The sequence below is a fragment of the Saccopteryx leptura genome, chromosome 2, assembly GCF_036850995.1.
Source record: "Saccopteryx leptura isolate mSacLep1 chromosome 2, mSacLep1_pri_phased_curated, whole genome shotgun sequence".
In the NCBI taxonomy this organism is placed as follows: Eukaryota; Metazoa; Chordata; class Mammalia; order Chiroptera; family Emballonuridae; genus Saccopteryx; species Saccopteryx leptura.
Genome location: NC_089504.1, coordinates 296,353,895 through 296,366,298, shown reverse-complemented (window position 1 = coordinate 296,366,298; position 12,404 = coordinate 296,353,895).

Genomic DNA, 12,404 nt, shown 5'->3' with positions numbered 1-12,404 from the left:
GTTTTACTAAATATAAAATTATAAGTTAACAGTTTTTCTTTTCTAGTCTCCATGGTTTTCTTTTCTTTTTTTTTTTTTAATGAGAATTCAATTATTGACCTTATGGGATTCCCTTGTACAAGACAAGTCATTTTGCTGTTTTCAAGATCTCCTCTTCGTCTTACAGCATTCTTACTATCTTCTGAGTGTAGATCTCTGTATCCTACTTGGGTTGCATCGAGCTTCTTGGACGTGTAGATTTGTTTAATCAAATGTGGATTATTTCCTTGAATGTTTTCTTTTTCTGTTTCTTTATATCTCTAAGTTCAGCAATTCTTTCTTCTGCAAGTGCAAATCTGATATTGAGCCACTTTAATGAATTATTTTTCTATTTTAGCTACTGTAGTTTTGAACTCTAGAATTCTGTTTGGTTCTCTTTTTACTACTTCTGTATAGATATTCCCTATGATGAGATATTTTATTCACACCTTCTTTAAGCATTTTTAGGTCTTAGAACATATTTATAATGGCTTCTTGAAGTCTGCATTAAACATGACATCTGGTGCCTTTTCCAGTAAGTTTCTGTTGCCTGCTGCTTTTCTTGTGTATGGATCAGATTTCCCATTTCTTTACATGTCTCATAACTTTTCGCTAAAGACTGGATATTTTAGATAACATAGCGATTCTGGAAAGTGATTTCTCTGTCCCTCCCCCCAAGGAATAATTGTTATTATTTATCACTTGTTTATTTGTTGAGTGACTTGGCTGGACTATTTTAGTGAAGTCTGTTTCCCCTCAAGTATGAAGCTTCTGATGTCACTCCTCAGAGGGTGCACATGGGCAATCACATTGTCACCCTGGTATGATAGTAATTTTAACACAGCTCCTTTTAACTCTCTTTCCCTGATCTCTCTGGTTCCACTTATTACTGGTTGACTGCTTTATTGTTTTTGACATTGTTTTGGCATGAATTGCTTAGCAGTCTGATAGATTTAAGTTTGAGCAGGGGTTATTCTTGAGGCTACCTATTGAGGTTTATTCTGAACAGGAGGAGAGCCCTTCTTAGCTATCTCTTTCCCTGATTTTCTCTGGTAAATTAGCTGACCTAACTAACAGTTTAGCTCGTTGCTCCTAATTAAGAGATTTGTCTCCAAGTGTGCCCTTAGGCTTAATTTTCTGCACATTCTTTTTCAAATAAAGTCAGTTCCTTTGGGGAGAACTTTTACACTCTCCTTTCTTATGAACTGCTTCTCCCTATGGACAAATTCTCTGACCCACTACTCTGGGTGCTAGTGGTGCAGTAGCCTCTAATCTGAGTTTGCTTCTCACTACTGTGCCCTGTGAACGAGCTGGGCTGAGGGAAGTCAGGTTCCAGTATTCTGGTCTGCCATTCCTGGGTTGTCTTCATTCTATTGGGCACAGTGGAAGGAGCTCTCTACCTCTCAGACACAGTCACCAGGATTTGTCCTCGTAAACTTGGAAGAGTTATGAAATGCTCTCAGTTTGCCCTTCAGATGAGCTATGATAACCCTTGTTTGGAAGCCGAGGGAAGAGGGACCCCATATTCTTGGCCACATTATGCCCAGAATAGAGCTTCTGTCAAGCTGAGCTGACTTGGGATTGGGGGTGGAGGTCTGTGGTGAGGGAGGAAATGGGTTATCTATCACTCAGCATTGCTATATTATTTTTGTATTATTCTGAAGTTAGAAGTGGGGAGGCAGTCAGACAGACTCCTGCATGTGCCCAACTGGGATCCACCCGGCATGCTCACCAGGGGGCAATGCTCTGCCCATCTGGGGCATTGCTTCTTTGTGGCCGGAGCCATTCTAGCGCCTAAGGCAGAGGCCATGGAGCCATCCTCAGCTCCTGGGCCAACTTTGCTCCAATGGAACCTTGGCTGCAGGAGGGGAAGAGAGATAGAGAGGAAAGAGAGGAGGAAGGGTGGAGAGGCAGATAGGCACTTCTTCCGTGTGCCCTGACTGGGAATTGAACCCAGGACTTCCACATGCTGGGCCAACACTCTACCACTGAGCCAACCGGTCAGGGACACTAGATTTTCTTAATGATTTCTTTTCTCTTTCTTTCTGCGCTCTCAGGACTCTTTCTTAAAAAGACTTTAAATAAAGGTTGTATTTTTATAGCTTTCTCTAGCTCTGCCTGTTTCTCTAAGTAGCACATCCATGGCATGCCTTAAACTTCCATCCTGGCAGTGAAATCCCTACCAGTGTGTCTGGGTGTCTGCTGTATGCATCTTACAGTGCTTGGCCCAGGATGGTGCATGATTTTTTTTTAAACCAGAAACATTAGATAAATTTTATGTAAGCTTTACCTAGCTCAAGTTTAATATCATAGGATACTGCAATTCTAAGAATACCTAAAGTCTGTTGGAAACACAAGGCAAAGACCACCTAGTTTGGCCAGGGTATATTAGTACTAAATACGTAATGGTAAAGCAAGTCTACTCTCTCAATTTTGAGAGCTTTCCTGTGGAAGGTGTTTCAGCGGATGCCTAATTTTAATTGATTATACATATTAGATATGAGATATTTTAAGTCTAAAAGGATAGCATTCAAAAATGACGTCAGCTACAAAGTTAAGCACCAAAAAAAAAAAAAAGAAAATAATTTTATGAGATTTTGTAGTGCCAACCTTTTTTTTGATGTTAACACTGCAAAAGTTAATATTTGAGAACACAGATAACCATGATGACTTCTGTTTTGCACTCCAAGTCACTCTGTCACTACCTAATAAATAATCATTTGTAGCACTGTGGGGTGGAAATAGGGTGGGGATTTTCCTTTTGGCACATCCACTAGTGAGTAATACATTTATTGCAAGTGCCAATAAAAATGTTATACTGGACTTGTGTGACACATTTGTTAGCTATTAGAAACACTAATTCTAAACCATTTGAGCAGTGCTCTATTGTATTTCTCTACCTGTAAGTTTATATTATTTTATCAATATTCTAAACAAAACAAACAAGTTCTTAATACTGCATAATATTTCTGGAGGGGGGAGTAAATAAAATAAGGACATTTTCTGGAGTGACACCATCTCTGGACTTATCTCAATAAGACAGTATTATTCACCTTTTTCTTCTCAACTGCTCTTTGCTAATTGTTTCCATGAACTTTCTTCCTTCCTGGGATCTTTCTAACACTTCAGTCATCTTTATTTTTTCCCTTTGAAGTTCATGTCTACTGTTACATGCTGCCTCTTCCCCTGCCACCCAGAGCCTGCCCTCCACCTCTCTGCTGACAGTGAGACAGAGCAGAAGTTATTTAGACTCTAGCCCAGGGGTCCCCAAACTACGGCCCGCGGGCCGCATGCGGCCCCCTGAGGCCATTTATCCAGCCCCGCCACATACCCGGAAGGGGCACCTCTTTCATTGGTGGTCAGTGAGAGGAGCATAGTTCCCATTGAAATACTGGTCAGTTTGTTGATTTAAGTTTACTTGTTCTCTATTTTAAATATTGTATTCGTTCCCATTTTGCTTTTTTACTTTAAAATAAGATATGTGCAGTGTGCATAGGGATTTGTTCATAGTTTTTTTATAGTCCGGCCCTCCAACGGTCTGAGGGACAGTGAACTGGCCCCCTGTGTAAAAAGTTTGGGGACCCCTGCTCTAGCCATATTGTCAGTAAGCTGTACATTTTCTGGGTCTTGGTTCCCTCATCTGCAAAACAGGTTATCTCTAAGCCCATCTTCACTCACAAATGGGTCCAGTTTGGAATTCTGAAATTAGAAGAAAACTTCAGGGGCTTTGTGCAATAACATCAGTGCTTCCTAAACAAGTTGAATTCCTCATTAAGCGGTTTTGCTTTTGGTCTCCCATTCAGAGACCTGGCAAGGGAATTGTTCTTAATGTTCAGTTATTGACAATATTTGATAATATTTTGGTAAAACATGTTAGCAGTGACATTTCAGTTCATTCAACAGTTACTAAGTGCTTGGTATACACAGGCGAAAGTAGGTTTACATTTCTAATATAAATAATACAATAATTAATAAATAGTAATGCAAGAATAAATTTTATAACTTGCATAGTCACAACTGTAAACATACTTTTGTCAAACCCTGTATTTAAGAGGCTATTCCTATACATTATATATTTTATATGAGATCAGAAAACCTAGATATTTTGGCTACTATAAGAGACAAAATGGGATTACTGTTGTTTCAAGGATGTAAGTTTTTTAAAAGAAACAAAAAAGAAATCACTTTGTAAGACTTTCATAGGACAGGGTGTGGTTGAGCTTTTTTTTTTTTAATTTCTACAGTTGAGAGTGTGTAGATAGATTCACTTATCTTTCCTTGTGGGAGTAGAGCTCAACTTTAACCAATGCCGTCCTACTAAAAAAAAAAAAAAAACCTACAAAAGGGAAAATTAACAAAGTTCCTAATGTGTGAAATTTTTTAGAAGAGATTTAGACGAGATTTAAAGTAAACTATTGGTCATGGATTCAAAATGTATTAGCAGGTTTTGGAGTTGTATATGGACAATTTCTCCTGCCCCCAATATAAGGCACTAAAATAAAACACCTGGAACCTTTCGTAGCAATTCTCTTACTGACCAGCTACTGGTAATGTTATGATTAGCCATGGTGTTAGTGGTGATATTAAGCTCAGTTGTCATGTTAGGGGCATTATTTCAGTAGTGCTCGTAGTTGGCTGTGGCTTACCAAGATTGGGTTTACAATGTGGAAATGAAAGATTAGAGTTCTTAATCTTTAATTTAAGTCCTTAAATCAATTTCTAGATAAAATAGGCGTAACGTCATAGACTGAAAGAGAAATTGTGGGTTTTCTTAGTCATATTTTGTGTCCTGTTGCGGCCCCCAGACCTCCCCTCAGGAGTAAAGGGCTCTCTGGCCCAGCTGCTGACGGTGCAGCTGCAGACAGCCCTCCTTGTGCACTTTTTCCACTAACGAAAGCTGCCTTCCCCAAAGCAAGACCTAGTCCCAGGAATGACTAATTAATAATAGGAACTTAAAGGTTCCCATTTCAGGGGCCCTCCTCCCAACTCAGGATAGCTCTGAAGGCCCCTCCTGCTTCCTGCTTCCGAGCTGTGTGGGGCTAGTCGAGGCCTTCCCTGAGCCCGCCACAGCTCGCCCTCCCCTGCTCAGCCCTGCGCCCTGCCCTTGCTGCACATGCACCTCTCCGGAGCCCTCCCTGATGAACATCCTACAGGCTCATCTTCCCGCCCTCTGTGCTGCTCAGGGGAGCAAACTCTGTCACTCACCAGCAGTGTCTTGCAAGAGTCATTAAATACGTGATTATTGCCCTGGCCAACCAGCGTCGGCCTGCCGTGCGGGGGACCCGGGTTCGATTCCCGGCCAGGGCACATAGGAGAAGCGCCCATTTGCGGCTCCACCCCCCCCCCTCCTTCCTCTCTGTCTCTCTCTTCCCCTCCCGCAGCCAAGGCTCCATTGGAGCAAAGATGGCCCGGGCGCTGGGGATGGCTCCTTGGCCTCTGCCCCAGGCGCTAGAGTGGCTCTGGTGGCGGCAGAGCTTCGCCCCTGGTGGGCGTGCCGGGTGGATCCCGGTTGGGTGCATGCGGGAGTCTGTCTGACTGTCTCTCCCCATTTCCAGCTTCAGAGAAAACAAACAAACAAACAAACCTGATTATTAATAGTCCTTTTCTCTGAAACTTAGTATTCTAAACTGAAAGATAAAAATTGTCCTGAGCTCAGGTTATGGTTAGAGTATTAAATACAATGACAGAAATGGTTAAAAAGTTTTATAATTAATTCAGACTTGAGGCCAGACAGCCTGGAGTTCCAGTTTTAGCTCTGCTACTATGAGCTGTGCAGCTTTTAGATCTAAGCACTCCAAGCCTCTTCATCTAGAATATGAGAAAAACAATGATAATCATACTACGAATAATTATCTTTAATTCGGCATTTATGCCAATCATTTAGCTAGTTCAACAGAACCTGTTTTAGTCCATTAATTTAATTAAATGTATAAGGTTGTTATAAGGATTAAATGAACTAAACATATAAAGGATTTTCTACAATGTCTTGTATGTAGTATACACTGAATAATGGTGGCCTGTATAATTCCTATTGTTGTTATTCATCATAAAACATTTATTACAGTGCCTTGCACCAGAAATACACTAGAAAAAAAAGTCAGATGTTTCTAATTGCCAGGACTCTATTTTATTTTCAGGGTACTATTTTATATCATGTAGTGACACAGTTAAAAATACTTAAATTCTCTAAACTAAAACAGATGTATCTACAATCCACAAGGTAAGAAGAGATACTAGATCAAGTAGACAGGAAATATCTGATAAGACTCCCTCCATTTTTGTCTATCCCTTTTTAACAGATTAAGCTGTGCAGCCTGACCAGGCGTGGCCCAGTGAATAGAGCATTGGACTAGGATGTGGAGGACCTAGGTTCGAGACCCCGAGGTCCCCAGCTTGAGTGTGGGCTCATCTGGTTTGAGAAAAGCTCACCAGCTTGGACCCAAGGTCGCTGGCTCGAGCAAGGGTCACTCGGTCTGCTGTAGCCCCACAGTCAAGGCACATATGAGAAAGCAACCAATGAACAACTTAGGTGTCGCAATGAAAAACTAATGATTGATGCTTCTCATCTCTCTCCATTCCTGTCTGTCTGTCCCTATCTATCTGTCTGACTCTCTCTCTCTGTTAAAAAAAAAAAAAAAAAGCTGTGCAGTCAGCTACAAGTTAGAAGCAGAAATCACTTGTCTATAAAGTCGAACTTATTAAACCCGCATGAGAGAGGGGAGAAAACTAGAGTTTGTATTCTTACTGTTTCATAGATGACGATTGGTGGCAGTGTGCGGAGGTGTGTGACTCAATCTTGGTCAGACTGCTTGATAACTCCCCTAATACACTCTTCCCCTCCTCAAGTCACAGGACCTCATCTCCATGAAATGTTCTTCACAATGTGTGGGGCAGCAGAGTTTATCCATCTGGGAGATACACATATTCTCAGCTTTTTATTCAGTACATTCGCCTGATTTTAAAAGTATTTATGTACTTTGTGTATACTACAACTAGTGCTAAACGCATGGATTGGAAGTTGGAGTTAACCGAATTGGTACATAACTTGAAGTCATTCCATTTTAAGCTACAGAAAGGGGTCTGCTATCAAATACTTGGAAGCCATAAGATGGAGCCATACACCAAGAATGGTGAATGGACCCTGCTTGTACACCAGCTCTGGAGGATCTCCCTCTGCCGTGTGAGAAAAATAAAGCCCTATTTCATTCACACCACTGTGGCTGAGTTTTCTGTTTATGAAGCCAAAGCATTCCTGTATAATACAGACTTAGACTTCTGTTGCCTAATTTTGCAATTTGTTCTTTCCATCATCACTGTTTTCAGATGTATTCAAGTTAAAAAGTAAAGATGTAATGAATTATTTTTAATCTATACTATTCCATCATATGTCCATCCCACATTTACCTACCTGTTCCCCCACTGATAAAATTTTGAGTTGTTTCTGACTTATTCTTCTCAATAATATTGCACTGTACCTGCTTGTACATATGTCCTCATGTACATGTGACAGTTTTTTATTTAGCAGTAATACTTGTAGGGCACATATATTTTCAATATTATTAACTTTTGATGTTGTGAGACGATTCTGTCTGCCCCCTCCCAGATCCTCTCTCCACCCAACCAGTCCCTTTCAAGCTAAGACTATGAACTATATCAATGGACCCTTTAGCTCCTGAGGGGTTGTATCCGGTAGGAAACCCCAGCAGAATATCTGAGGGAGAATGAGGTTCATGTATTCACCTAGCTCTACTCTCTGCAGTATTGGTATCTGAACCCTCAACTGAAGGACATGGCTCTTCTCAACACAACCTTTCCAAGATTCACTACTTCTGGGTCCCAGGAACCTTGACTCCCTTCCCCTGTTCCTTCCAGTTTGTTGGGGGTTTCATAACAGATCCTTTGCCCACACCTTCAAAAATAGTTTCTTTGCGCATCAAACTTCCTTGAATTATTAGTCTGCTGTCTTTTCCCAAGTGACAGCCTGACTGCATCACTGCTATCCTATTCTTTAAGGAGCCTGTATTAATTTACAGACCTATCAGCAATATGTGCATGTTCATTACCCCACAGCCATGCCAGCACTTAATACTAGCTGGTGTACATTTTCTCTTATGTGATGGATTAAATAGAGTTGGTTGTCTTGATTTTATTTTGTATATCTCTGATGACTGGTGAAATTGAGCACCTGTTTATGTTTATAAGCCATTTTTTCTCCCTATAAATTGTTCTTTACTATCCCTATTTTCCCACTGGATCATCTTTTTTTTTTTTTTTTTTACTTATAGTTTTTTAAATATTTGAAATGCTAATTCTTTTACTGTAATATGCCAGACTCTCTACTACCTACCTCTTATCTTTTGCCTGTGGGATTCTTTGTTACCCAAACATTTTTTAAATCTACCTATATTTTCTTGTGTTTTAACATTTCACTTTTCATATTTTTGTCTTTCATATATCTAAAAATTATTTTGTACACAGTATGAACTAGGAATCTAATGGAATGTCTTTCCTTAGAGTGAACTAATATTCACAGCACCACTACCGAATAGTCTCCAGTGGTCCCTGGTCTACCGCGGGGTTAGGTTCCAGAACCCCTAGCAACAGGCAAAAGTCCACAAAGTAGCCACCTTATATTTATTTTATTATTTATATATATTTTTAAGGCTTTATAAACCTTCTCCATATTATTGTAAACCTTTCCCACATTCTTATAAACACCACCTATGCTCTTAAACACTTTCTACCCTCTTAAACCTACATAATTTTAACAACATATAAAATGTTATATGGGTACTCACCAGTGAATATACAGTAATATTCTTTTAATATGTTTTAATTTTATATATTTTATGTTTTTTCAATTTTTAGACTAGAAAATGCTTATTTTACCTCAAAAATAATTAAAATAATAAACATATAAAAATACCTATATACCGCAAAGTCCTGCGACATAGTGAAAAATACATGATACAAAATCAGATATATACAATTTAAAAATCCGCGATACAGTGAGAGTGCAAAAAGTGAACCACAATATGGCAAGGGACAACTTGTGTATTATTTTCTTGATTTCAAATGTTTCATATTTTCGTGCCTAATTTTTAATGATCTCATAAACCTAAGATTTATATTCTATTTCATCATCTATTGTATTTACTGCCAATAATGCACTGTTATAAATACTAAGACCTTATAATATCTCTAGTAGCATAATGGTAATTTACTATTATATTTTAATTTATTTTTTGCTGACTTAGAACTGTGAGTTAATTCTGTATTTTATCTTGAATCCATATAAGATTCTAAATTACTTAACTGTCTAATTCATTCTAATAGCTTTTCCATTGATATTTTTAGTTTTCTATATATATAGATATGCAAATAATAAAAATTTTACCTCTTTCAATTTCCTATGCTGCTTATTTTCCTTTAATTAATTCATTTATTTATTTGTATTTTTCTGAAGTGAGAAGCGGTGAGGCAGAGACAGATTCTTGTATGCGCCCAACCGAGATCCACTGGCATGTCCACCAGGAGTTGATGCTCTGCCCATCTGGGGCACTGCTCCATTGCAACTGGAGCCATTCCAGCGCCTGAGGTGGAGGTCAGGGAGCCATCCTCAGCGCCCAAGCCAACTTTGCTCCAGTGGAGCCTTGGCTGCAGGAGGGGAAGAGAGAGACAGAAAGGAAGGAGAGGGGGAGGGGTGGAGAAGCAGATGGGCGCTTCTCCTGTGTGCCCTGGCTGGAAATCAAACCCGGGACTTCCACATGCCGGGCCAAGGCTCTACCACTGAGCCAACTGGCCAGGGCCTACTGCTTATTTTCTTATCAGAATATTTTAGGGCCTCAGTTGTATGGTTAATAATATACATAGTAGTGATAATGAATGGTCTTGTTTCATTACCTTGAGGTTAACTACTATTTCATTACTAAATATGATATATCTGCTGTAAGTCTTGTAGATTCATGTTAATTAATTAAGAAAATTTTCTCCTGCTTTTGTGTATAAAAGCTTTTTCAGTATAATTCATGTCAAATTTTGAATTTTATAAAATACTTTTTTCAGCTCCTTTGGGATAATCCTATATTTTCCTTTCATGTGTTTGTTTATATGATTAATTACATTGACAGTTCTGTAAACTATTGAAGTATTCTTATATTTATTTATGATTCACAGGCACACAGGATTTAATATTTTATTTATAATACATCTATATTCATGTGATATTAACATTAATTCTTTTCCTGTATTTCTTCCATTCAGTTTTGTTATCAAGGTTACAGTTGCCTTATAAAAATGAGTTGTAGTTTTCTGTTGTTAAAAATTTTGTTGAGCCTGACCAGGTGATGGTGCAGTGGATAGAGCATTGGACTGGGATGTGGAGGACCCGGATTTGAGACCCTGAGGTCGCCAGCTTGAGCGTGGGCTCTTCGGGTTTGAGCAAAGCTCACCAGCTTGGGACCAAGGTCGCTGGCTCGAGCAAGGGGTCACGCGGTCAGCTATAGCCCCCGGTCAAGGCACATATGAGAAATTAATCAATGGACAACTAAGGAACCACAACGAAGAATTGATGTTTCTCACTTCTCTCCCTTCCTGTCTGTCTGTCCCTATCTATCCCTCTCTCTGACTCTCTCTGTCTCTGCCACAAAAAAAAAAAAAAATCTTGTTGAATCTGTAATTATTTCCCTTTTTTCTCAAAGAAGGTATGCTTCCATCATTTGGGGGAGAAAGGCTTCATTTTGAAAGAGGCTTGTCTGTTTTATAATTCTTTTACAGAACTAACATTTGTTTTTACCAAATATTGCCTGACCAGGCAGTGGTGTGGTGGACAGAGTGTTGAACTGGGATGTGGAGGACCCCAGTTCGAAACCTCGAGGTCAACAACTTGAGCATGGGTTCATCTAGTTTGAGCAAGGCTTACCAGCTTGAGCCTAAGGTCGCTGGCTTGAGCAAGTGTTGACTCCATCTGCCGTAGCCCCTCAGTCAAAGCACATATGAGAAAGCAATCAGTGAACAACTAAGGTGCTGCAACAAAGAATTGATGTTTCTCATCTCACCCTTCCTGTCTGTCTGTTCCTATCTGTCCCTCTCTCTTCTCTGTCCAAAAATAAATAAATAAATAAATAAATAAATAAATAAATAAATAAATAAATAAATAGATGATTTAGTATTTTAAATTGAGTACAAGTTATTCAAATTTTACAGGCTTAATAATTTTTATCTTCTTGCTTTATTGTGAAAATAGTCACAGAATATTTTTCCCCTCCTTCCATGCCCTTGCAGTGAGACAGTATGTTTATCTATCTATAAAAAGTGGAGTCTCTTTCTTAACTCCTATATATAGATTGGCCAAATGACTTCTTTTCCTGGCCAATGGGACATTAGCAAATGTAATGCAAGCAAAGGCTTGAGTAATGCTTATACATTAGGGTTAGCTCTCTTGCTATTTTTCAAATCTTCTATCACATAAACAAGTTTGAGATAATTTAATAATTCATGAGATAAACATGGCCCAATTATCTCTCACTCCAGTATACAAATAGAACATGTGAGTGAGTCCATCAAATGTGCATGACCCCAGTTGAGACAAGTAGAGTTAGAGTAAGTGCCCAGGTGAATGTTGTTTAAATTGCTGCTCCACAAAATATACAGTTCATGAATGGCTGTTATTTTAAATATCTAAATTTTGGTGGTTGTTTTAAACAAAAGTAAATTGAACAACTGTTGATAGAGATGGGTTGGAATCTCTAAGAATATGTATTTGTAGTTTTTAACCTTGTAATTTTATTGATTCTTGCTATGAAGTTTTGAGAATATATTGTTGGTGAATTTAAGCAACATTTTTGTTGTCTTCCAGGTGGATTGTATCTTTCATCAATATGTTATCAACTTTTCATTCCTCCTTGTTCTGCCTTAAAGTCTAATTTGTCTGATACTAATTTAGGTATACATATTTTTAAATATCATTTGCATGGTATGCCCTTTACTATCATTATACTTTCATTCTTTCTGTGTCCTAAAAGGAAATCACTCTGCCAATCTCTACCTTTAAACTGAGAAGGAAAATTTAACTCATTTATATTTATTGTGATTATTGTTATAGTTGTATTAACTTCTCCCATCCCTACTGCCTTTCTAAAGCTTTTACTCTTTCTATCTTGCACTGAATTTATGGAATTTTTAAATCTTCCCTTTCTCTACTAGATTATAAATTATGTATTTTTAAATTCTTTTTAGAGATTATTTAAAATTTTTTAACATAATGCCAGATAGAAAGTCTAAAGAGAACCAGTAGCTCTATCTTTACCTTAAAATTAGAATTCAGAAAACTCTAACTCTGGTCATTCTCATTTTACTTGGTTACTTTGTTTATTAGACAATTGGAT